At 42.0% G+C, this 26,931-nt stretch overlaps 1 protein-coding gene and 1 long non-coding RNA gene across 4 annotated transcripts in view; both read right to left on the bottom strand.

Annotated features, from left to right (window-relative positions):
- TMEM135 (transmembrane protein 135) overlaps positions 1-26,931 on the bottom strand; it is a 460,344-nt gene that overhangs the window by 96,827 nt on the left and 336,586 nt on the right. The gene's annotated exons all lie outside the window — the stretch shown is intronic.
- The window catches only part of LOC147576800 (uncharacterized), a 42,221-nt gene continuing 33,261 nt past the window's right edge, over positions 17,972-26,931 (bottom strand). The window contains exon 2 of the long non-coding RNA XR_015241151.1: positions 17,972-18,126. This is a non-coding gene — a long non-coding RNA (uncharacterized LOC147576800). The remainder of the gene's footprint in view (positions 18,127-26,931) is intronic.

Below are 26,931 nucleotides of genomic sequence, written 5' to 3'. Positions count from 1 at the left end.
CCCTGCTCTTTAAACTCCATGGACCATGCATGGCTCCTTGCTCTGGTAGCCTGCTCATTCTCAGCAGCCTTTCCTTCCAACAGAACTCAGAGGAACTTTGTGGCGTAAGCTTGCCCCGGGAGAACGGGATGAGGGCCTGGGTTAACTCAGAGCAATTTATTATAAAAGTATGCACCATACAAAGCAATGCTGAAAATACATTTCACACTAATAGAGTTGTGCCTGGTGAAAATTGCTTTGTGAGAGGCTATGGAGGCCAGGTCTGAAGGAATGACTGATAGCCAGAAATTCATCGGGAGGCAGGGCAGTGGGGTGGAACTGGGTTGGGAAGTTGACAGGCTTGAAAAGAACATCCTCATTCACTCATCCCTGACAGGCTATGAGTAAATGTTAATGGGGTAGGCCATCTGAGCATGCAGGAAGTTCTCTCTCTCTCCCACTGGGGGAACCAGCCATCTCTGGAATCTTTAATGATGTTATCCATTCTGAAAGCTATGGCTCTGTCAGAATGCTTTTCAGTCCAGGATGTCTGTATTAGTTTGCTAGGACTGCCATAACAAAGTACCACAGGCTGGATGGCTTAAACAACAGAAACCATTGTCTCACAGTTCTGGAGGCTGCAGTTGGAGACCTAGGTGTTGGCAGGGTTGGCTCCTTCTGAAGGCTGTGAGAGGAGGGTCTATTCACATCATCTTCCCTCCTCATGGGTCTGCCTCCAAATTTCCCCTTTTCACAAGTGATATGGGATTAGCACCCATCCTAATGTTCTCAATTTAACTTGATTACCTCTGAAAAGATCCTATATAAGGCCACATTCTGAGGCACTGGAAGTTAGATCTTGTATATGTGAACTGGGGCGAGGCCAACATGCTTCAACACACAACAACATCTGACCCTACCAACCTACCCGCCCCCATCTCACATCCTGGGCATGCCCGGCTGCTCTTGTCTTCTCCCTTCCTCCAGGTCCCTCAACTGTTTCTGTGTGGCATCTTGAGGAACCTTGGGAATCCACCTCATCCCACTAAAACAAATTGTGGTAAACTAGAACCATCATGTGCTCTTGGAGAAAACAGACCTGGGTTTAAATATTGGTTCTGAGCTATAACAGCCTTGTGCCTAAAACAAGTTGCTTATCTGTTCTGAGCCCCAGAATCCTCATTTTATAGAACAGGTGCCTGACGAGCCATATCTTTAAATTACTAGTCATCTCTGTATCTGGAAGTGAAAGCCAGGAGTTGCCCAGAAGCAAATTCTGTTCTTGTTGAGGAAACATTAATTAAAGTGGCCTTCCTGAGTTTCCAAGTAGAAAGGAGTAGTCGACACCTATTTCTCTGGGGAAAGAGTATATGGAACCTTTTGTGGCCTGTCAAAATCAGATCCTTGACCGTAACTCAGGGTATGATCTCTTAGAAGGAAGTGAGCATATTTTCCTAAGGCCAGGAAGGATCCTTAGTATAAAAGTCTAGAAACTGCATTCCCTCCTTTCAGGTATAAAGCAGGAATTCTCAAACTACCAGTAGCAAATGATATTTTTTAAAAAAAAATCCCAATCCATCAGAGATGCATATTTTAGAAAATGCAATGAAAATGTATTATTTAAAAAATTAAACAAAAAATAAAATGCATGTCATTATTTTCTATTATGAGATTCAACAGAATTTAATAATAACTATCCAAATTGCCATACAATGTTTCTAGATGCTTGCTGTCAATTTCTAAATGCATGTTTTTACAAGCTAGTTACAAAAAGCCCATGGACAGGTCCCTGTCCAGGCACCACATGTGAATTAACACCGGTTTAAGGTAGGACAAGGGAGTCTTCAGCCCCCATTAGAATCAACAGAAGACATCTATCTGTGGTGGTGGGTGATTAGGGTTGTAATATTAAGAATGCAATATTCAGCTTCAGACATTCAAGTAAATTTTTTGGCATCTATAGCAAGAAAACCAACTTGAAAGTCAAGCTTTGTCAAGAGAAGGAAAGAGTAGTAAAGTTGTCTCTTTCCACCTTTAAAACACCAAAAGCAAATAATCCAACTAAAAAATGTAGAGGACCTGAATAGACATTTTCCCAATGAAGTCATACAGATGGACAACAGCCACATGAAAAGATGCTCAACATCATAACCATCAGGAAAATTCAGATCGAAACCATAGTGAGGTATCACCTTATACCTGTCAGAATTCATAGAATCAGAAAGACAAAAATAGCAAGTTTGGTGAGGATGTGGAGAAAAAGGAACACTTATGCACTGTAGGTAGGAATGTATATTGCTGTAATCACTATGGAAAAGAGTATGGGAGTTCCTCAAAAACTTAAAAATACAAATACCATATGATCCAGTAATTCCATTTCTGGGTATTTACCTAACAAAAGCAAAAGCATTAATTTGAAAAGATATATGCGCCTCTGTTTATTGCAGCGTTATTTACAATAGCCAAGATATGGAAACAAACTAAGTGTCCATCAATAGATAAATGGATAAAGAGGATGTGGTATATATATTCAATAGAATAATACTGAGCTATAAAAAGTAGTGAGACCTTGCCATTTGCAACAACAAATGGGGTATTACGCTAAGTAAAATAAGCCAGACAGAGAAAGACAAACACATATGATTTCACTTACATATGGAATTTTTTAAAAAAATGAACAAACAGACAAAGCAGAAATAGACTCATAAGTTGAGGGAACAAACTAATGTTGCCAGAGGGGAGGGTGGTGGGGGGGGGGGTGATAAGCAAAATGGGTGAAAGGGGGTGGGAGACACAGGCTTCCAGTAATGGAATAGTAAGTTATGGGGATAAAAAGTACAGCAAAGGAAATATGTTTTAAAAATCAAGATGCAAATAAGAAAGATCAATTTTTGCTTTATGTCCAGAGTAAGGAGAAAGTGGTCCACTTCTCAGGGAAGTGTGAACATTATTATTAATATTTAAGATCACAGTGTTAATAGAAATAACATATTCCAGGGGCACCTGGGTGGCTCAGTTTGTTAAGTGTCCGACTTCGGCCCAGGTCACGATCTCACGGTCTGTGAGTTCAAGCCCCGCGTCGGGCTCTGTGCTGACAGCTCAGAGCCTGGAGCCTGTTTCAGATTCTGTGTCTCCCTCTCTCTCTGACCCTCCCCTGTTCATACTCTGTCTCTCTCTGTCTCAAAAATAAATAAACATTTTTAAAAATTTTTTAAAAGAAATAACATATTCCATATGTATAATGACTAACAGCGTCCAAAATGCTTTCACAAATGATGTACATTCACATCTCACTTCCCCTAAAGTCATATTTTATCCCCATCTTAAAGACAAGGAAACTGAGGCAAGATTAGACTCAGGGCACTATTATCTTTCCCAGACATGGAAGGAAGGTGGGGTTTATTTTAAAGAGTCCCTGTGGGAGAATACTTGTGCAGATTACACTTGGGAGTGGAGCAAAGGAGTAACTGGTGTGAGTAAGGGAGACATATCATCCTTGTCAGAAGTCAGATGCCCTCATCATCGTCATGAACTGGCATTTGGTTGGCCCTATCATGTCCCAAACAAATGGAGACAATGGGAGGTAACACAGAGCCCCTGCCCTCAAAGACCTTACAACCTGCTGTGTGATTTCAGGCAAGTCACTGAGCCTCAGTTTTGTCAATGGCAGATTAGGATAACAAAACCATCTACCTCAGTGTGTTGTGAGGATTTAATATAAAATGCACATAAACTATTTAGCACGGTGCATGGTGCACAGTAAATGTCCCCTATTTCCAACCAATCCTATACGAATTAGCCAAATAGAGATCTGTCTGCTAATGTGAATGACTAGCACACCATTTTGCCTCTAGTCATTTCTATATGCTTTGTCTTTCAAATACCTTTCATTTTCAAAATCCCTAAAGAATTCTATCTACTGTGAAATTAAATAACCAACCATCAACTGAAGAAGATTCTACAGAGGAACCCATCCTTGGAGCATCTTGATATTACATGTTTCCACCAAGCACTTTCAACAAATTCAGAGTAAGCTCTGTGTTCCATTCAGAACAGACTCTCCTGACCACTGCCCTTTGCCAGGAGTCTCTGTGTGAATTTCCTCCCAGCCCCTAGCTCAGGCTCCTCCCACATTACATATGGTCCCCTTTGGTTCCATTGCCGCAATCTTCTCAGCTAGGGGTGGGATGATCTCCTGTAAGGGACTGAGCCCCTGAGATGACTCTAATACTTCCCACCACTGCACCTACTAAGAATCATTTGCAATATAATGTTAATGTGAACTGTCAAATCAGTCCTTCAAATGGGGACAAAGACAATTGCTCTTGGCCCTGAGCTGGCATGGGGAAGGGTGCAGGTGCTGGGTGCATGCAGAGGAGGAGCGGCTTCTCCAGAGTGCTCAATCCCACCTCTACTTTCATTCTTAAAGCAGAGAAAGTATGACTCTGCTTGGACACATTCTCAAGCTTCCCCTCCTATTGTTTTGTTCCTCTCCAAGGTTGCCTTTGTGTTCACTGTAACATAATTCTACCCTGTTAAGTTGGTTTGTCCTGCCATTAGGAAAGGAAGAATGAAGAGGAAAGACTTCTGAGCATCAGAAAACCTAGATGCTTGGCCTGGCTCTGGGACTAATTAGCTCTTTGGGCTGGTCCTTTTCATTCTCTGGGCTCAAGGAAGTTTAACCAGTGTGCTTCTATGATCATGTAGTCTGGCCCTTAACATAATCAGACTGGATGTGTGCATGTGTGTGTGTGCACGCACATACAAAATGGCAATAAGAACAGAAAATTTAACAAAGGCTTAATTATAAATAAATTATTGTCAACTATAGGCACAATGTGGTTTTGACAGTCCATCCACTCCACCCTAGAGACCAGTAGTCCCATCATCATCACAGAGTCCTGACCTACCAGGGGATAGGAGGTCACAGATGACCTGGAAGGAGCCGGACATCTGGTAAGTCCTTCTTACACCACTAGGTGTCACTGTCCTACCTTAAATGCCCCTCGTCAAATTTTCAACCAGATTAACTGGAAAACATCCCATGAACTTCTTGGTTCTTGGCACATGGATCCAATTTGCATCCACCTTTCTAGGCCTTTTTCCCCCTCTCCCAAAAAAGACTCAACACAACTATTTACAACACAACCTTATCTCCCTGCCTGACAGGTTTTTTGAATTGATCAGTAACATGGAATGTGAAGTGTACATCTGCCCAAGCTAATGGGCCTACCACCTTTATTCATTCTCATTAAATCATGAATTTAATGAGCACCTGCTATGTGCCAGGTCCTGTGCTGGGAGCTAAAGACTCAAAGAATAAAGGCACATCCCATGCCCTCAAGAACTCACAGAAGACATGTCAGTATTACTACAATCTTGGCAAATCTTGAAAAGAAGACCCCATGCTATGAGCATACAGGAAGAGCCCTCGGGTAGGCCTGCCTTGGGTAGGTAGGGAGGCTTCACGAGATTTGTCACAGCATTTGGGCTGAGACTTAAAAAATGTACAGGTCTTGTGCAATTCATAGGAACAGACCATTCTAGGCTGAAATCAACTCAGACCTAGTTACCTTGCATGGCAGAAAGAGAGGCCCCTACCCTATTTTCAATTTACATACAGTCACAGTTGTCTGTCTTACCCTTGAGAGCAGAGATGTGACTTTTCATTTTTTTTTGTATCCTCAAAACTGACCACAATGGAGAATAATATATTCTGAGTGTATGAATGTATGAACAATTTGCTAGCTAAGCTACTACAAAGACCATTCAATTTCAAAGAGGCCTTTTTCAGAAGGGAAACTGAGGCACAGGCCCACCATTAGAAGAGCCATACATGCCTCCTTTCTCCCGAAGTACTCTCTGAAGAGCCTGTAATTGGGTAATCTTTCTCTGGGTAATTGACTCTTCAGGCTGATCAAGCTTAGAGAATTTCCTATACTTTTTTTCCTTCCATAGACTGTCTCTACTTCCCTTTCAGGAACAGTGCCTGGGGGCAGGGGATGGTGTAAGGAACTTGTGAAAACACAGAAGTTGAATCTAAGGGCAGTGCGAGGTCATCCACAGGCTATTCTCACAATCTAGACCCCTTGGCCTTTAACAGAAGTTAAATAACCCAATAATTTATACTGAGGCAATTTTTTTTTACTCCCAGAAAATCATTATCAAGTTTTTGCTTCTGCCAAAACTTATTAGGAGCTTTGATACCTGGAAGAGTACACACTAGAAGAAAGGTAGGGAATGGAATGTGCAAAACACAGGAAGGAAAAAGTAAAGGGACCACAAGAATGAGTCTGGCTCTGACCAGGTGTTGTGAATATTGGCTGAGGAGAGCTTGGTTGGGGTGTGGGAGGGAGGAGGTCAAAGTAGGTGAAAAGAAACTCTTCAGTCTGGCTCTGCCAAAATACTTCCACAGATAAGCCCCATTTCCAATGGAATGACGTCCAAACTCCTTAGTCCAGCATTCATGACCACTCTGGTCTAGCCCTGACCTACATTTCAACACATGCTCCCACTAGTTTCCATTCTTTGCCCACACACCAGCAGAATGGTCCTGCCTACCCTCACCAGAAAGGCCTGTTGGTTGCCAGCTACCTCTCAAACTTAGCTCTTGAGGGCTCCTCGTAGATCCATTTCATTCCACATCTACCTCTCCAGGTGGTCCATGCCCTCTCATACTACATTTACTTTCCTTCTTTAATTGCCAAATTTCTACTTAACCTATTTAAACTCCACATCATTCCATTTGAAAGTCTTCCCTGATTCACCTCCTGCTTGAACTTTGGGACCCTCATCTTGCACACCTTGTACCTACAGTTATCATAGCTTTCTTTACCGTGCCAAGAAATTATCAGTTTGCATGTCTCTGAATTCTGAGCATCTTAATGACAGGTGTCATGTCTCTTATTGTTACAGCACCATCTCTAGCATAAAGCTTAACACATAGTAAGTACTTAAGTAATATTTAAGCATAGAGTGCTAGGGCAGAGACTAGATAATATTCATCTTTGTGTCTCTAATCTCTAGATCATTGCTTGACGTGGAGAAAGACTTCAACATGTTTGTGAAATTAATGAATCTGCTACATGAAAAGAGGGTTAGTTGTCCACATTACAAGAGTTATTATGGTGGGGTGACCAGCTTATCCCAAGACAAGTACTGAAAGTCCCAAATCCCAGGAAATCCTTCAGTCCTGATCAAAAACAGCTGGTCACCCTATGCTATGGCCACAACCCACTGTGAGGATGGACCAGTAGCAGCTCTGCACATAAATTCATATTTATTTTTTCATTTATTTGTTTTGCCAACAAATATTTCCTGAATATATACACAAAGAACAAGACTCTAAAAATATAGTAATTTACAAACATGTGGATCCATTTTCTTACTTTTCTCAATTCACTAGTTAGAGCTAGTCATAACCTGGGGCTATGCTTCACCTTGACCAACCTTGGCAGAATGAATAAAACTAACCCTCTCACCGAGCAGGAGATGCTAAAGGATCCCACTGAAAGGAAGAAACATCATGGTCTGCACTGGAGCCCAGGGATCTAGTTTTACTCCAGATAGTGGTGCCCTGGCTAGTTGGTTTATCTATAGAAGAGGAACTGATAGTAATACTGGAGCTTGTTTGAAGACCTTTTGTGAAGAGCAAATGAAACCAAGACTTTGTAAGTTAAAAAGCAAGCAGCAAATACAAGCATCTTCAGTTTCACCAGCCTTTGAGGTGATTATAATTTTGACTTTACTACAAACTCCTGATGGTGGGTAAATTCTGTTGCCAGCTAATTGCAGGAAGTCAACCTTTTCCCAAAATCCTACTTCCCAAAAATTTGAGGGGAATTCCAAGGAATTATTTTATACTCTTATCTCAAGATCAGTGAATATGGCCACTCCATGCAGCAGCCAGTGCTGCCCCAGATACCACTAGTTCCACAGAGGCTCTATGCCAGCAGTGAATCTGTGTCCTGAATGCTACTGCTGATATGGAACAAACTGCTGCCCCTTGAAGCCAGGAGGAAATAGTTCTTTCAGTGTTTTATGCAGATGACGGCAAAGGTTCCCACAGCAACAATGTTTCAGCCCAAAACCTCATGAGCATTAGTGACCCAATGCTTACCTTCCAGGATTTATATAAGCCAACATAGTAGATGGAATAGGGTAGGTGCTGACATCAGCTACCTCCATGTATCCAGAACCAGCTCTCTTTTCTGGCATTCAGGACTTTCCTGGGATCTGTTCACTCTGTCGCATATTTTCTTAGAGTGGTTGTTCTCAACTGGGGATGATTTTGCACCACCAACCCAGGGTACACTTGATCATCTCTGGAGACATTTTGGGTTGTCACAACTGGAAATGAAAGCTACTAATGGAATTAAGTGGGTAGAGGCTAGGGATGCTCTAAAACATCCTATAATGCATAAAGAAAAGCCTTCCACATGAAAGGTCAATAGTGCTAATATTGAGAAATTCTGTCCTTGAGTAATTTCTTTCTCAGGAATCCTGATGTTCCGCCTTCTTATTTGGCCTCCATGGAAACCATTCTTGTATATCAAACATGTTTCTTTGCATCTAACTCCAAGGTGGATGGATTTAAATCTTAGTCTCAGTCCTTGATCCTTATGTAAATTAGCAGATAAAAATAATTATGTATGAGGCTTTCTCTTAACTCTTTCACTCATAACATGTAAGCCCCCCAGCCCCTGCCCAGTTACATTATTATGTTGAAAGTAAGTTATTACAGATTCTTCCGTTCAACAAATGTTTGATGAGCACCTACTACATACTAGGCATGATACCAGACACTGGATACACAGTGATTAGCCAATAGACATTGCCCCAGCACTCATGGAGCTTACAGTATGGTCTGAGAATAAAAGTTAACACATGGATATATAATTACAAATTTTAATACATACCATGAAGGAAGGGTAGAGGGTACTTTGAGGGCATATAATAGTTCAATAGGAAAGGCAGAGAATGTCTCTCTAAATAAGTAACTCTTGGGCTGAGGCCTGGGGGAGGCAAAGAAGTGAGTGTACTGAAGAGAGGGTGGGAAGAACATGTGCAAAAAGTTCTTGAGTGGGAAACCAATGGTGCCATCAAGGAGCAGGATGTGTGGCCAAGTGTGATGAGATCTAATTTATATTTTTTAAAAGACTGCTCTGGCTGCCATTTGGGTGATGGGTTGAAGGGTTATGGGTGGAAGTGAGAAACCCAGAGGAAGGCAGTGGTCTTGGAGGTAGACAAGGGTGGCCTGGATCCCAGGATAACCGTGGAGACAGAACTGACAAGTCAATGAATGAGGTGCTGCTCTCTGAGGCAAAGAAGTCTATATCCGGGGCTGGGCAGTGGCTGAGACACTTTGAGACACCAAATATCACCACCTAAACAACTTTGGAGAGTTGTCATTCCTCAGAAATCAACACTTGCCTTCCCTGTTCAGCATTTCTGTTGGGAAGGAGCCACAGACATCATGGTTGGGTAAATTTTCCTACACTGCACTCAGGTTTTGGCCATTTCTTTTGTTTTTTTTCCTTTTTTTTTTAAATTTTTTAAGTGTTTATTTTAAAGAGAGAGAGAGAGAGTGCAAGCAGGGAGAAGGACAGAGAGAGAGGGAAACACAGAATCTGAAGCAGGCTCCAGGCTCTGAGCTGTCAGCACAGAGTCTGACACAAGGCCTGAACTCATGAACTGAGAGATCATGACCTGAGCCGAAGTCAGAGGCTTAATCAACTGAGCTACTCAGGTGCCCTGGGTTTTGGCTATTTCTTCACCTGGGTGAAATACTGAGTGGAATGTTTGTACATGTTTACTTGTGGCTGTTGGGCTGGAGGGAGGGGGAAATTAGTGATCTGTCACAAAACCCAATTTCCTATGTTTTCAAGAACCATTCATCACCATCTTGGTTTGATGCCATTTCTTTCTGGAATGAGGCTAACCAGGAGCAACCTGTAGCCAGGGTCTTGGAAACTTCTCCCTGGAAAACCTCACTGCTGGGCCTGGGCAAGGCCTCCTTAACTGCAAGTTGAGCCCCAACAGAAGCAACTAGTTGGGTAGTCAACAAGACCTCTCCTTGCAGGGAGATCCTTGCAAGCCCACTCTCAGGGGGGTTGACATCACCAAAGAGCCTGAACTCACAAGGAAAATCATCTCATCAGCCTTCATGGCCATGGGTGGCAACCTTCATCTCTTCAGAGAGGTCCATCCAACATGTCAGTGCCACTGCCATTCAGACCAGAAGGAATCATCAGGCCTGGCCTAGATATGAGAGACTGGAGGGTCTGTGCTACAGCAGGGATCACCTACCTGGGAACAGCTGAGCCCCCAGGGCAGATTGTCGAGGACATCTGTAGTTCAGCAGCATTCACGTATGCACCAGGAGCCCACTAGAGGGGAAGTCCAGGTGGAAGGATTTAGTGAGCACCTACAGGTAGCAAGGCCCGAAGAAAGATGAAAACCATAGTTCCTGCCCTCAAGGAGCTGGTATTTAGTACAGGAAGCAGATGAGTAGATGAATAGTACTAACATGATGAGTCCTATGATGGAAGTGAACACATAGTATTAGGCAGCTGGAAGGAGAGAAAGGAAGGGGCTTCTGACTCTGCCTTAGGGTATTGGGAAGACTGGCAGGAGGAGGTGATGTTTCTGTTTCAAAGACAGCCCACCTGAATCTACAGGGTTTAATTAACTATGCTTAGAGTAATGAAGAAATGCGAAGGGCACATTTTTAAGGGTATACCAGCTCCATTATCCTGTTAAAAATAATGACCAAGCGAAATTAATTTCCCTCATTGATTTTTTACCCTATAAAATTATCCCTGAAGGGTGAGTTTTCAAATATAAAAATATTCCTTTAAAGGCAGATTGCTTTAGGGGCACCTGGATGGCTCAGTTGGTTAAGCGTCTGACTTCAGTTCAGGTCATGATCTCACGGTTCATGAGTTCGAGCCCCGCTTTGGGCTTGTGCTGACACCTCAAAGTCTGGAGCCTGCTTCAGATTTTGCATCTCCCTCTCTCTCTGCTCCTCCCACAACTTGTGCTCTCTCTCCATCTCTCTCTCTCTCTCAAAAAATGAATAAGTGTTAAAAAAAATTAAAGGTAGATTGCTTTAATCTTGGCATTTAAATCCAAGCTCCAGCAGTGTCCAAGCTATGCAGGAAATCTGCCCTTGAGATGCACCTGAAAAGATTTCAGGAACAGGGGCTTTGTTGTGGGGAGATAACAGATAAAATGTGGATTGAGCCACACTTGTCCAGCCCTGGTCCTATCACAGATACATTTCCAGGACCAATGTATGGAGGTGGGGAGAGGCAGGGAGAAGCAGGAGTAACCTCCATTTGATGCCTACGTCCCAGGCTGCAGAAACAGGTGAAATGTGAAGCCCTGAGCAAAGACCCTTATCAGAAATAAAGAAAATTCTGGGATTATTTTTTCTAAAATAAATCTTCTTTTTTTAATTATTTTAAGTTACTTTATTTTAAGAGACAGAGCAAGTGGGGGAAGGGTAGAGGGAGAGAAAGAATCCCAAGCAGGCTCTGCACTGTCAGCACAGAGCCTGATGCAGGGTTTGAACTCATAACCGTGAGATCATGACCTGAGCCGAAACCAAGAGTCAGATGCTAAGCAAACTTCTTTTTAAAATTTGTATTTCTTTATTTTGAGAGAGCGAGTGCGTGCACTCATGCAAGAGCACAAGCTGGAGAGGGACAGAGAGAGAGGGAGAGAGAATCCCAAGCAGTCTCCAGTGCATGCTGTCAGCACAGAGTCCAACACAGGGCTCAAACTCACAAACCATGAGATCATGACCTGAGCTAAAATCAAGAATCCGATGCTTAACTGACTGAGCCACACAGGTGCCCCCAAAAGCAAATTTTAAAGAAAAATTTAAGTGTCATACTTTATCTTGTTTGCCCCAAAGAGTAACCATGATATAAACTGACAGATACAAAAAAGAATTAATAGTCCACTTCCATTCTCTGCCGTCCTCCTAGTTTTTGGGAAGAGAACCAGTAAGTCATTTGTATATCATCACTGCCCACTCTGTATGGGTGACACTGAAGTCTGCAAGGCTAGGGATATGCAGGGATGCAGAGATGGGGTGGCGGTGGGGAAGGAATTATAGTAATTCATAAGAATATAACATTTTGCCATTTATAAAGTGTCTTCACTCATATCATCTGATGGGGTCTCTCCAATCATTCCCTGAGGTAGCAGATCACAGATTTATTAAAGAGTGGAGAGAAGATTCAAATAAATTCATGAAATACGTGAGCTATGAAATCAAAAGAAATTATTCCGACACTAAGATACAATTATAACAAAAAACAAAATTCACATCACAAACAAATGTAGCCAAGCCTGAAAAGGAAGAGATCAATTCTGAATAGAAGTCATGAAAAAGCTCCTGAATTATTTGATAATCCAATTAATGAAGAGGAGGGAATCATATAAATCCATTGGAAGGTTTTTGCTAGTTGACACATTGAAAATGACTACATATAACATCAAAGACAAACTGATTAAAGAACACTCTCATTTCAGAGAGTGTTTAATACAAGTACTATCCAATGGGGTGCCTGGGTGGCTCTGTCAGTTAAGCGTCCAACTCTTGGTTTCCGTTCAGATCATGATCTCATGGTTTCATGGGTTTGAGCCCCACATCAGGCTCTGCGCTGCCAGCTTGGAATTCTCTCTCTCTCTCCCTCTCTCTCTACACCTCCCCCACTTGTACTGTCTCTCTCAAAATAAATAAACTTTAAATAAAAATACAAGTATATCCAAGAATACTTGAATACAGCTTATATATATATATATATATATATATATATATATATATATAGTATATATGTATATATATATAAGCTGTATATATATATATATATGTATTTTTTAATTGACAAGCTTCCCAAAATTTTACACACTAGTGAAGCTAAGAACCTCTCAATACTCTAATAATAAAATAAAAATGTTGATGAGCATACAAGAGGAAAGAATATAGTATCTTTCTATTCTCTCTACAGACATTGATATTACAAAATTATTATTCTATGAAAAGGTAATCACACAGGAATAAGGCACAAAAGGTGAGGAAAAACAGTATTGTCAAGGTATGCCTAGCAGCTAAATAATAATAGTTTATTATTTTTCTAAATTATATGATATTTTTGGTATTTTTTTAAATTTGGTTTTTAATTTGTAGTTTGTGGTGATTTCCTTTCTCATTCTAAATGTAAGCTTTGTAACTGATTTTGTATTCATAATCTTGTGTTCTTTTTCTTAGGGCTCTCAAATTTGGCTCCCACAAAACCTGGATTTTATGCCCATTTCCAAGTGGGAAAATAAACCCAAGAGAAGTCTCACCCTCACCCTGGGTCACAGTGATAGAAAGCAAAGAAGCCAGAACCCAAAGGTCATGTTCCTCCTTCTCCACCACATTGTCTCCGCCAAGGGCCATTAACGCACCAGATCACCCCCCACACATTCCCTTTGGAGAGGCACTAATAAAAGTAAGATAGGACATTTAAAAAACCCACAGGACTCGCTCAACTTTCTAAAGAAGGACCCAACATGACTTATAGTGCCCATCCCTTCTCCCTTCAAGACCCGTGTCTGCACAGAAGAATTCAACATACTGTCAGCACCCAAGTCACTATCACAGGCTCAAAGCAATGCAGGAATCCAGCACATGGGGTGGGGGTGGGGGATAAAGATGGGGCCCATGAAGTGCATTCTAGAAGTACAGGCTGACTAATTCTTCCTGAACGCCTCCAGACACTCACACCTGCATTTGTCTTTATCCACATGAACAATTCTCATCTTTCTAAGGACAAGAAAACAGACACTCAGAGTGGCCCCACTTCTCACAGCTAGTAAGAGACAGACATAGACTGCAAATCCAGATCTGCGCTGCCCCGAAGCCCACACGCCCAGTTCTCCAGGAGCAGGTTTTGCACTAGAGCTGGTTCACACTTGGGCAGGTCACTTCCAGTCAGGTGACGCTGACAGTATCTTGTTTCTTGGCCCCTCGCATGTCAAAGCAGTCAGGTGGTCATGTTCTTCTGCAAGCCCTGGTGAGCAGATGAAAACAAATATCCCTTTAAACCATACCTGGCACTAACTCCCCACCAGATGTGAGGTGATTCCTCCCAACCTCACCCAAGACCAGAGCCATCTGTGCAGGGTAGGAGACAACAAATCACAAGGGTAATCCCAATGTCCTGAGGCCACACCACTGTGGGAAAACAGGGTCACACTGTCTACAAGTGGTAGCTCTTGGCTCTTGCTCTCATCTAGTATGAAAACTGGGAGCCCAGGTCTCCCTCGAAAGCATGGTGGCCACCAGCCTCCCACTATTTCTGGGACTCCCCAAGGACTACCTACCACTGTGTCCTCTCAGCTCCCTCCATCCCACCCTCGCCTTCTATGTTTCTGAGGAAATTAGACTGCTAATGCCAGTGCTTAAAATCCATGCCAAAAGCCACCAGCATCTGCTTCTGACAGAGGTTCACTTCTGTGCTAGCCCACTCAAACTTGACGTTCCTCAGTGTGCTGCCCCTTGTCAGACCATGTTCACTTTCCCCAGCTGACCTGATGCGTGGCCAGGACTCCAGTCACAGCGGACTTCCCTGTAAACCCTGGAACCTTACTGGGAGTCCACATCTCTCTCCTTGGCGGCTTTCAGGATGCATCAAATTGGAGGTCCCACAGGCATCTCTAGCCCGGCATATCCAAGTTAGATAAACCCACACCCTCCCCACCAATCTGCCTCTCAGTGGGTATTACCTAGCTCAGAGAAGGGCACCCCCCTCTACGAGGATGCCTGTGCCAGAAGCATGGGGGCGATCCCTGGTCCTAGTCTCTCTTCCACCCCTCCGCTGAATCCTCACCCACATTCTGTCACTTCTACCTCATCATGATCTTTTCAGTCTGCCCTGTTCTCTCCAACCCCACTTCTCTCTCCTTACTTCCTCCACCGTCATCGTGGCTGTGTGCTATCAGACCCCTAACCTTCTCCAAACAAAGTGTTTATCCATATTATGTAGTACATAATGCCAGGTTGAAATTGTTTTCTTTATCTTCCGGCAAGAACGAACTGTTTCTCAGTCAGTGTTGTGTCACAGGTTCCGGGACTGTACTGGGCACAATATAAGCCCTTGATTAGTATGATGAATGAATGAAACCCATTCTTTCCAAATCCACAAATGCTTGTTTCAGCTTACTGCTATCTCTTGGCTCGAGTATTTCAAAGTCCTAAGGGAAGGGCATTCCCAACTTCAGGCATTCTTTCAGGGATAGCAAATCCCTCAGGCCAGAGGTGCAAGAGGATTGGTCACCCTCTATATCAGGTTATGGTAAAATGTTTCTTTGTTAATTCATTCATGACATCAGTACATTCAGTCATTACATCAGTAACAACTTGCTATGGCAGTTATTCACTACTTGAAAAAGATTTTCCACGGTATTTATTTCTTATTCTCTTTATAACCAATTATAATAGTCTGACTGCATTTTTGATGTTTGCTGATTTCTCTTAGGCCTCACCCTCCCTTCCCTTTGGCTTCACATCTGGACAGGCTGATAAGAAGGCCTATGACCTCACCTCCTTTGGCACCAGCAGGAAATTTAAATCTCCCAAGTGCAGGAAATTCTCCCCAGTCCCATTCCTTAGCCACTATAAAGTCTCAAACCCACTACCTCTGCTTTGCCCAAGCCAACCTGGACTTGCTTGCACGTGCTCCACTCTTCCCCGGAGTCCCTCCTGTGAGTAATAAACTTTCTCTCCAATTCTTTTGGTGTGTGGACTGTCATCAGCCTCAACATCCAAACCAAATTTTGGGTGGGTCCTCCTGCTTCTACAGGGGGACAATACAACACCAGTGACTTGCATTAAACACTCACACACATGCACACTGAACTGCATCACATGTCACAACAGTTTGCTCTCAGTTCCATGTTGATTCAGGTTTACATTCCCATCTGACATGTTAATATAGCCAGAAATGGATTCCCATTAATTCCATTTCTGCCACAGTGAAAATTGTGACAAGGTGAAATCTAGGAGGGTCTAGAAGGTGTCTCAGAGAGTAGGACGGCGACTAAATTCCTGCCTGTGATGTCTTCCTACACTCACCCTCTCACCACACATCTGCATAAGGCACAAGTTTCAATAATTAGTAATAACAACGGCTACACTGAACTTTTACTAAGTGTCAGGTATTGTGTTCAGCATTCTAAACATTTTTTTTCCTGTGTTCAGCATCTTGCATAACTAAAACTTTATGCCCATTTATGGTGAAGCTACTCTTCACCTCCCCTACCCTGTAACCTTTGACAACCACCACCTTCCTCTCTGCTTCTATGGTTTGACTCTTTTGCATTGCACATCTAAGTGAGATCATGCAGTATTCATCCTTCTGTGCCTGGCTTATTGCCCTTAGCAGAACTGATATCAAGTCAGTCATCTGCTCGGAATCCTTCACTGCTTCCTATTTCACCCTGGAGTAAAAACCAAAGACATTTTAGTGCCCTGCAGTGGCCTGCACTCTGCCACCCACCGCCTCTGTGACATCATCTGTTACTTCTCAGCTGTGCCCTCCCAAGGCCCAGCCACACTACCGTCTGTGCTGCTCCATCAACCTGCCAGGCCCACCGTCACCTCAGCACCATCATACTGGCTGCTCTCCTGCCTGGAACCATCTTCCCCCAGCCTCCACCTCCACCTCCAACTCTACATACCCAATCCCCCTCTATGCTTAATTTTTTTTTCCTTTTGTTAATTTCTTTCCATAACTCTTATCACCTTCAAATGCCAAAGCTCCATGAGAACAAGAGATTTTGTCTGTTTGCTTTCCTGGTGCAGTCTAGCCCCCTAGGTGAGCAACGGGCACATAGTAGGCACCCAATAAATTGTTACTGCATGCGTGAAGGACAACGTAGAATGTAAGAACTCTGGCTCTGAGTCCACTGCACCTGGCTTCAAAGTCCAGGGCCACCACTCATAAGCTGTCTGATCTTGGACACATGTCCTGAGCTCTCTGTATTCCCATCTCCTCAGCTGAAGAAAGTCCTTTTGGTTTAAGGAGTGCCCTTTTGTTAGTACATATCTTTCACCCTGAGCACTAGTACACCCTGTTTTAGCCCTGAGGAGAACGATTTTTAGGGAGGTTCTGTAACCTGCCAGGGCCACACAGCTGGAAATGTACAGCTCAGATTTGCTGTACCATATGTGATGACCCAAGAGAGATTGTTGATATTTCCTCCACAGTACAACCATTTTATAAGCATCTTAAGGACTCCATATGATGTAGGCCAGTGAGGAAACTAACAATCTTTCACATTTGTGTGGAACTTTTTAGTGAGAAGCAGATGTTCTCTCTAGGCAGGAGTTTGGGGTGAGTTAGGGTACATCAGAATTACCTGAGAAAGCCTTGCTGAAACACATATGCCTATGTGTACCCCCAAACCTCTAGGGGTGGCCCTGTGCAGGGACAGGTTCAAAATGTTTCTCAGATGATTCTGACATATTTCCTGCTAAGCACCCACTGCTTTTAATAACTGAAGTTGGTCCTTAAAACAATCTCATAAGATATATTTCATTGTTACCCCAGTGTGAAGGATTAGGGAAATGAGACTTAGGAACACAGAGGGATGTGTACACAGCCATACAGCTGGTGAATGGTATGGCTGGAACCCCACCTCCACCCCTGTGATTCAAGTCATGTTTGACAGAAAGCCAGTGACTGGAGGTCAGTGGGTCTGGATCCTAGTCTTGATTTCTCCCTTCAAAAGTTAAGTGAATGCAGCAGGTCATTTCACTGCTCACCTTTCATTTTGGGGACAAAATATTATTGCTTATTTCTTTGAGGCAAAGAGGATGAGGAACAAATGGGAGAATAGCTATGAAATAATAAAGGCATTGTTTATCAATTATCTATTGAAAAAGAGAAACTCCCTACATTATCACACTCAATCTTCATAAGTGTCCAGCAGGACAGGTTTTATTACCTTTATTTTATTGAGAGAGACAGAAATACAAGCACAAGGCTGATACGGGGTGGAGAGGGATTCAAAGGTCTGTCTTTCCGATCCCAAAGCGCACATACTTTCCAATAGGCCTTCCAAAGAGGATACCAGGAAAATTAAGATCTGTAAGATAAATATTAGATATAAAAGGGGTGGCAGGCCATATATTACAAGTCCTATATATCTACTACACTGTACATAAGCAGTACAGCTTTTGTTGATGAGATCACACAAACATTGATTTACAATTACAAATCATATTCAGTTAAATTCAAATGATACTTCCTAGGCACCTTCTAGGCACTGTGGTGGTCAGAGAGATGAATAGCATTCAGCTCTTCCTGCAATTAGCCTGGCACATTTTCCCAGCAATGGCACGTATAGCACTAGCCCTCAGTTCAGATTTATAGCATGCAGCAGCACTCCTTCATACCTCTTTCTTTAGAAACAGTGAATGCATGTTTATTGGGTGACTTTGGACAGGTACCTCCAGGGCATGGAGGCTGAGTAGAAAATCATCTGTTCCAAGACTGTTAGGACCCTGCCTACTGCACCTCATGATTGGTCAGATCCATCTGAGGCCCTGGGATTCAGAAAGACACTCACCTAGTTATGCCTGAAGGCTAAACCAGACAACAGTTGGTAGAAGGCAGAGAGATGGGCAAGTAGTAAGCACTCTCTGGTTCCTTCCAAGTCCCTGGCAAACCTGATAGTGGTCCTGGCATTCAAAGGGCTCCAGGAAGCAGCAAAAGTAGGAGAGACCTTTACCGTGAGTATCCCAAGCCCACAACCCAGTGGGATAATGTGAGTTGTAGCTATGCGTAAAGCAAATATCAGTACAACACAGAGCAAGAGATCTTGAGCTAAGATCAGGAACAGGTTGGAAAGCAGGTTAGAAAGGGAGATCAAAGATTTCAGAAAGCAGGCAATGAAAAAGTCACAGCCAACAGATTTCTGTTAATTTTTTTGTGTGTGTGATAAACATGTTAAATACCATGTTTCCATGGGTAATGGGAAGAAAAATGATGCTTTGTTTTACAGTAAATACTGGCCATCCATGAGTCCCTCGGGCTGACCACGTGGGGCATCAGCAAGAGTATTATACATTGACCTTTGCTGAGTATGTCATTAAATGCACACACAGGGTGGGCCACTTCAGGACAAGGCCATGGAATATCTTATCTCCAGAGAAGGCCAAGGTTAGAATCATGAGACTTAATGCTGAGTTCATAATGAAAACTGACTCCAAGTATATGGTTGTTTTTATTTGTTTTATCTAATTCTTAACCCCGTCTCTATGGTTGTATTATTAATAAAAATCCCACTGGACACCATGGCCTTAACAGCAATGGACTAGATTGAACCTAATATAATAGTTTGGACAGTTGAAGTTAGAAGCATTAACAAGACAACTGATGACTTCCAAGTGATTTAACTGACATATGGCCCCTGGAATTCAGACAAGCAAAGCCTCAGGGAGGCTTTGCTCTGAAGGGAACTGGAGAAAGGACTGGGAGCCTTTCCAAGACTAGAGGAACTTGGATGGATCCAGGGGGATGAAAGGCATTCCTTTGCAGCCCCAGCCCCAGCTCTAAAAGAGCCTGGAGACCTTGGGAGCCAAGGTCAGGAAAGGAACAGCTTCTACTCCCTGACAGAGGCAAGTAGGGCCTGGGGAGCTTTGGTTTACATGTTTTATTTTCCCCAACCCTTACCCACAAATTCAGGGTGACCTTTTCTCTCCTTTAACAACCTTGTGGAGCAAAAGGCCTGATCCTTGGCCCAAGAGTCCCAAACTACTCCTGGAGAAAGGGAAATTCCAGGTACCCTTAGAGGTGTCTGAGATTGAAAAGAAGGAACACTGTTTATAGAATCCAAACTCCTGGCTATGTGCATTCCTCTAACCTGCCACTCATTCAAATTTTAACCAAACCAAAGTGGATTCACTCCTTGGCGAGTCAGAAACTGCACCAGGCTGAGCTGTTGCACAAAGAAGCTTTTATTTGCAGCAAATAGGGAGATCAGGGCAATGGATTCCAGAGCTGTGACTCCCAAGAGAGGGACAGAGGGTGAAAGGGTTCTTTGGTTTAGGGTTAGGATGAATACTTAGATATTAGATAGGGAAGCCTTGTCATTATATGTAGAGGCAGACACAATGTCACCTATGCACCTTCAGGAAATGTGCCTATGCATACATTGTATGTTATGTAAACAAGGCTGAGGCTCTTCCCTGGGTGAAGATTTCAGTATTATAATGAGGTAAAGGTGCTGTAGGTCATTTCAGAGGTCACTCCATGACCCACCTGTGCAGGTGAGTCTCGGGTTTAGCTCAAAGGGTCTGGGTGGTCTGGGCCAAGAGAGACTTCCTCAGAGCAGTCAGTCTCCCACGGGTGGTTTCAGGTTTCCCTTACCTGAGTGAAGGGGAAAGCCTAAAGAAGAACTTAGGAAAAATTTTAGACAAATGTTAGTGAGTACAAGCAGGTGGGCAATATAGGCCAAGTCTTGGGATTTAGCTGGTGACAAAATCTTATGCCTTTGCCCTTCATGAACAATTTCCTCTGTCCCAAGAAAGTAATACATATTATCAGCACTTTTCCCAATTCGCAGTAAGCATTACTGATAGAAAAATTACCAAAAATACAACAATGAAACAGATGACAATGAAAACTCTACAGGCTAAAATTGGTTATAGGTAAAAAGAAACTGAAGAATCACATATTATTGAGTACATTCCAAAAGCAAAAAGAAAAAAAATAATCTGAGCGAAAAAAAATCTGTTTTGAGGAAATAACAACAAAAAATAAAACTGTCAAAAGTTAAAACTGCACTCAGTAAATCTAGCAAATAATCAAATATTGCAAATTTTACATCTAAAAAAGTTTTATCTGCAAAAATTCAAGTTAATAAATCAACAAAAATTTGCAATAGCAAAACAAATGGCAATAATAAAATTAATGGCAATATCAAAGTTTGTTGTAAAATATACACAGAAAGCATTAATCCATGTCAACATTGGTAAAATAAAAGTAAAACTGGAACTGGTTTGACTGCAGTGTACAAAAAAATTCATCAAAGAACTAGATTAGTGCAGAGACCTTCCAAAGAAAAATGTTTTTCTCAATAGACATTCATCACTAAGGCACAATCCTGATTTAGATCTTTATTGTTTTTAAATGTGGAGGTTAAATACGCTAAAGGTCAAAACAGCCAGATCCAAACACCCAGGAAGTCCAAACAAGAGTCAATAGAATCAAAATATCTCATATTCATCTCACAGGATTGAATCTTGGCTCTGAAGCACATGGCTTTGATTCTAATAAACCATGTGACTTTGGCAAAGTCACTTAATGTCTCTAAGCTTCAATTAAATCATCTGTCAAATGGACATGTTAATTCTATAATATTCTTCCTCTTAGTGTTTATACTGGATATTCCAAGAAAAGCCATGAGAGACCTTGCACATACCTTTCTTCTGAGAACTTCCCTACCCCTAGGTTTCCATGCTTTGTGTCATATAACCTCAGGCTCTAACCATGAGCTCCTGAACTAAGAATGAGTACCTGACCCAAAGATAACTTCCCCTGGAATGGCCAGCAGCCTGGTACAAAAGCATTACCCAGAAAGACACTTTATATTAAATATTATCAGATAATCCAATCCATTAACTCCACTCTTAGGAAATTTTCCTACCAGATGTGCAAAAACAGTGAGCAGAGGGTAGGATCAATCAGCAGAAGCAGAGGGAGGCAAATAGAAGGCAAGAGGCAGAGGCCATGTGGGGACATGACTAATGAGTAAGTAAAAGGCATGAGCAAGCAAGGTAAAAGAAAGGTTGAGAAGTGAAAGGAGAATGAGTCAGGAATGAAACGGGAAGAAGGTGGTGGGGAGAAACACAAAGATGGAGTTGCTGTATCATAAACTCAGAAGACTTCTCAGATTGTTATTGGGGCTCAGAGCTATTGACAGACTCTTGGTACTGCTGTTGAATTATATGTGGTGACAATGTTCCAGGTCTCTGGAGTCCTGGTGCAGTCTTCCTAATTCTCCCAGGTGTCCTTAAAATAGATGCAAAGTGCTAGAGAGAACAACCACAATAACAAAAAAGCAAATGGCCTTGTGGCATATGAAAAAACACTCACCTTCAATCATAAGATAAAAAGATAAATGTAAATTAAAACTAAGCTCAGGTTTTTTTTTCTCACCTCTCAGGCAGGTATTCAAAAGTTTGTTAAGAAATCTGTGATCAAGGCTTTGGGGAAATAGGTATTTCTTTGCTGGTAGGAGAACAAAATAATACAACTCATAGGTAGAGGAATTTGGTAATATCTAGCAAAATTACATATGTATTTATCATTTGACACAACAATCTCATTTCTAAGAATCTATGCAAGCAGCCATGGGCAAAAATATAAAAAGATGTATGCACAAGACTATATATGTAAAAAAAACAAATCCTAAAAGTAACATAAATATCTAATCTATAGGAGACTAGTTGACTAAATGTGGTACATCTACACAATGGTATATGGTGATCTTAAAGAATAAGGAATGTTTCTATGTACTAAGATGGAATGATCTCCTGGATTTAATATTAAGTGAAAAAAAATCAAAGTGAAGAAGGGTACACATAGTATGTTAGTATTTATCTAAGAAAGGAAAGTACTGGAAGATGGTGGCATAGGAGGACACTAGGCACACCTCATCCTGCTGATCACTTAGATTCCACCCACATCTGCCTAAATAACCCAGAAAATCACCAGAAGAGTAGCAGAACTGATTCTCTGGAGTCAAGCGTAGACAAGAGGCCCACGGAAGAGGGTAGGAAGGGTGGAGAGGCGGTGCACACTACACGGACTGGTGGGAGGGAGCTGGGGCCAAGGAGGGGCATCCACAGGGCAAGGCAGAGCCGCTGAAGTCTGGCTTGCAAAAGCAGAGGGGGTGGACTGTGTGAGTTCTGACAGCCAGTGGGACATAATTTCTGGAAAGTTAAAAGTGCACAGCTCTGCTCTTGGAGAGCAGGGAGGGCAAGAGGACATCTGGAGAGATAGTTGTTGAGCCCTGGAAGACAGATCTGAGTTCAGTGGGGGAACAAAGGCAGTGGCAAGCGCCATCTCCCTCTCCAATCCGCCAGCCAAAATTCCAAAGGGAACCACTTCCTGTCACCAAACTTGTTTGCACCTCGCAAACACCGAACGCTGTGCTTCTGTGGATCCATCACTCCCACAGGCCTGCCTCCCTCCCAGTGCTGCAGGGCCCCTCCTGCAGGGGACCAGCCACAGCAAAACGAGCTGAGCCTGCCCCTCCCGCCACTGTGCACCTTGCAGATCCATCCCAGCTAATACACCCTTGGCCAGATCCCATCGAAGCAGCACCACAAGCCTGGAAGTGTGCAAGTAGCCTGGACAGGGGTCACACCACTCCACAGTGAGTCCTGTCCCTGGGAGAGGGGAAGGGAAGGTACACACCAGTCTGACTGTGGCCCCAGCAATGGGCTGGGGGCAGACATCGGGTCTGACTTCGCCCCTGCCCACCAACACAAATTACTCCGGACATCACAGGGGAAGTGCCCTGCAGTGTGGAGCTACCACAGGGACTACCCAAAATGATGAAATGGAAGATTTCTCCTCAAAAGAAATTCCAGGAAGTAGCGACAGCTAACAAATCGATCAAAAACGATTTAAACAATATAACAACAAGAATTTAGAATAATAGTCATAAAATTAATCTCTGGGCTTGAAAAAAAAGCATAGAGGATAGCAGAGAATCTACTGCCACAGATATCAAGGGACTAAAAAATAGTCATGAGGAGCTAAAAAATGCTATAAATGAAACGCAAAATAAAATGCAGGTGGCCATAGCATGGATTGAAGAGGAGAGGAGAGAATAAGTGAATTAGAAGATAAGATTATGGAAAAAAAGGAAGGTGAGAAAAAGAGAGATTAAAAAATCCAGGAGTATGAGGGGAGAATTAGAGAACTAAGTGATGCAATCAAACGGAACAATATCCATATCATAGGAATTCCAGAAGAAGAGGAGAGAGAGAAAGGGGCTGAAGTATACTTGAACAAATTATAGCTGAGAACTTCCCTGATCTGGGGAAGGAACAGGCATTGAAATCCAAGAGGCACAGAGAACTCCCTTCAGACCTAACCTGAATCAATCTTCTGCATGACATATCATAGTGAAACTGGCAAAATACAAGGATAAAGAGAAAATTCTGAAAGCAGCAAGGGATAAACAGGCTCTAACTTACAAAGGTAGACACATAAGAATAGTAGCAGGCCTATCTACTGAAACTTGGCAGACCAGAAAGGAATGGCAGGAAGTCTTCAATGTGATGGACAGAAAAAAATATGCAGCTGAGAATGCTTTATCCAGCGAGTCTGTCATTCAGAATACAAGGAGATATAAAGGTTTTCCCAAACAAACAAAAACTAAAGGAATTCATCACCACTAAACCAGCCCTACAAGAGATTGTAAGGGGGACTCTGTGAGTGAAATGTTGCAAAGTACCAGAGACATCACTACAAGCATGAAACCTACAGACATCACAATTATTATAAACCCTTATTTTTCAATAATAACACTGAATGTAAATGGACTAAATGCTCAGACCAAAAGACATAGGGTATCAAAATGGATTAAAAAAAACACCCATCTATTTGCTGTCTACAAGAGACTCATTTTACACCTGAGAACACCTTCAGATGGAAAGTGAGGGGAAGGAGAACTATTTATCATGCCACTGGAAGTCAAAAGAAAGCTGGAGTAGCCATACTTATATCAGACAAACTAGACGTTATATTAAAGGCTGTAACAAGAAATGAAGAAGGACACTATATAATAATTACAGGGTCTGTCCATTAGGAAAAGCTAATAATTATAAATGTCTATGTGCTGAATATGAGAACCCCCAAATAAATAAAACAATTAATCACAAACATAAGCAACCTTATTGATAACAATGTGGTAATTGCGGGGAACTTTAATACCCCACAACAACAATGGATAGATCATCTAGACACAGGATCAATAAAGAAACAAGGGCCCTCAATGATACATTGGATCAGATGGACTTCACAGATATATTTAGAACTCTGCATCCCAAAACAACAGAATATACTTTCTTCTCGAGCGCAAATGGAACATTCTTCAAGATACATCACATACTGGTCACAAAAGAGCCCTTCATAAGTTTACAGGAATTGAGATCATACCATGCATACTTTCAGACCACAATGCGATGAAGCTTGAAATCAACCACAGGAAAAAGTCTGGAAAACCTCCAAAAGCATGGAGGTTAAAGAACACCCTACTAACGAATGAGTGGGTCAACCAGGCAATTAGAGAAGAAATTAAAAAATATATGGAAACAAACGAAAATGAAAATACAACAATCCAAACGCTTTGGGATGCAGCGAAGGCAGTCCTGAGAGGAAAATACATTGCAATCCAGGCTTATCTCGAGAAACAAGAAAAATCCCCAATACAAAATCTGACAGCACACCTGAAGGAAATAGAAGCAGAACAGCCAAGACACTCCAAACCCAGCAGAAGAAGAGAAATAATAAAGATCAGAGCAGAAATAAACAACATAGAATCTAAAAAAACTGTAGAGCAGATCAACGACACCAAGAGTTGGTTTTTTGAAAAGATAAACAAAATTGATAAACCTCTAGCCAGGCTTCTCAGAAAGAAAAGGGAGATGATCCAAATAGATTAAATCAGGAATGAAAATGGAATTATTACCACCAATCCCTCAGAAACATAAGCAATTGTCAGGGAATACTATGAAAAATTATATGCCAACAAATTGGACAACCTGGAAGAAATGGACAAATTCCTAAGCACCCACACGTTTCCAAAACTCAAACAGGAAGAAATAGAAAACTTAAACAGATCAATAACCAGCATAGAAATTAGATCAGTTATCAAAAACTTCCCAACAAATAGGAGTCCAGGACCAGATGGCTTCCCTGGGGAGTTCTACCAGAAGTTTAAAGCAGAGATAATACCTATCCTTCTCAAGTTATTTCAAAAAATAAAAGGGGAAGGAAAAATTCCAGACTTATTCTATGAAGCCAGTATTACTTTGATTCCGAAATCAGACAGAGACCCAGCAAAAAAAGAGAACTACAGGCCAATATCCCTGATGAATATGGATGCAAAAATTCTCAACAAGATACTAGCAAATCGAATTCAACAGCATATAAAAAGAATTATTCACCATGATCAAGTGGGATTAATTCCTGGGATGCAGGGCTGGTTCAACATTTGCAAATCAATCAATGTGATACATCACATTAATAAAAGAAAAGATAAGAACCATATGATCCTATCAATCGATGCAGGAAAGGCCTTTGACAAAATTCAGCATCGTTTCTTAATAAAAACCTTCGAGAAAGTCGGGATAGAAGGAACATACTTAAAGATCATAAAAGCCATTTATGAAAAGCCCACAGTTAACATCATCCTCAATGGGGAAAAACTGAGAGCTTTTTCCCTGAGATCAGGAACACGACAGGGATGTTGACTCTCACCGCTGTTGTTTAACATAGGGTTGGAAGTTCTAGAATCAGCAATCAGACAACAAAAGGAAATCAAAGGCATCAAAATTGGCAAAGAAGTTAAGCTTTCACTTTTTGCAGATGGCATGATATTTTACATGGAAAATCCGAAAGACTCCACCAGAAGTCTGCTAGAACTGATACATGAATTTAGCAAAGTTGCAGGATACAAAATCAATGTACAGAAATCAGTTGCATTCTTATACACTAATAATGAAGCAACAGAAAGACAAATAAAGAAACTGATCCCATTCACAAGTGCACCAAGAAGCATAAAATACCTAGGAATAAATCTAACCAAAGATGTAAAAGGTCTGTATGCTGAAAACTATAGAAAGCTTATGAAGGAAACTGAAGAAGATAT

The sequence above is a fragment of the Puma concolor genome, chromosome D1 (assembly GCF_028749965.1).
Source record: "Puma concolor isolate L17-30 chromosome D1, mPumCon1.1.hap2, whole genome shotgun sequence".
Lineage (NCBI taxonomy): Eukaryota > Metazoa > Chordata > Mammalia > Carnivora > Felidae > Puma > Puma concolor.
Note: the sequence above shows the minus strand (reverse complement) of the source record. Positions and strands in the feature narration are given on the sequence as shown.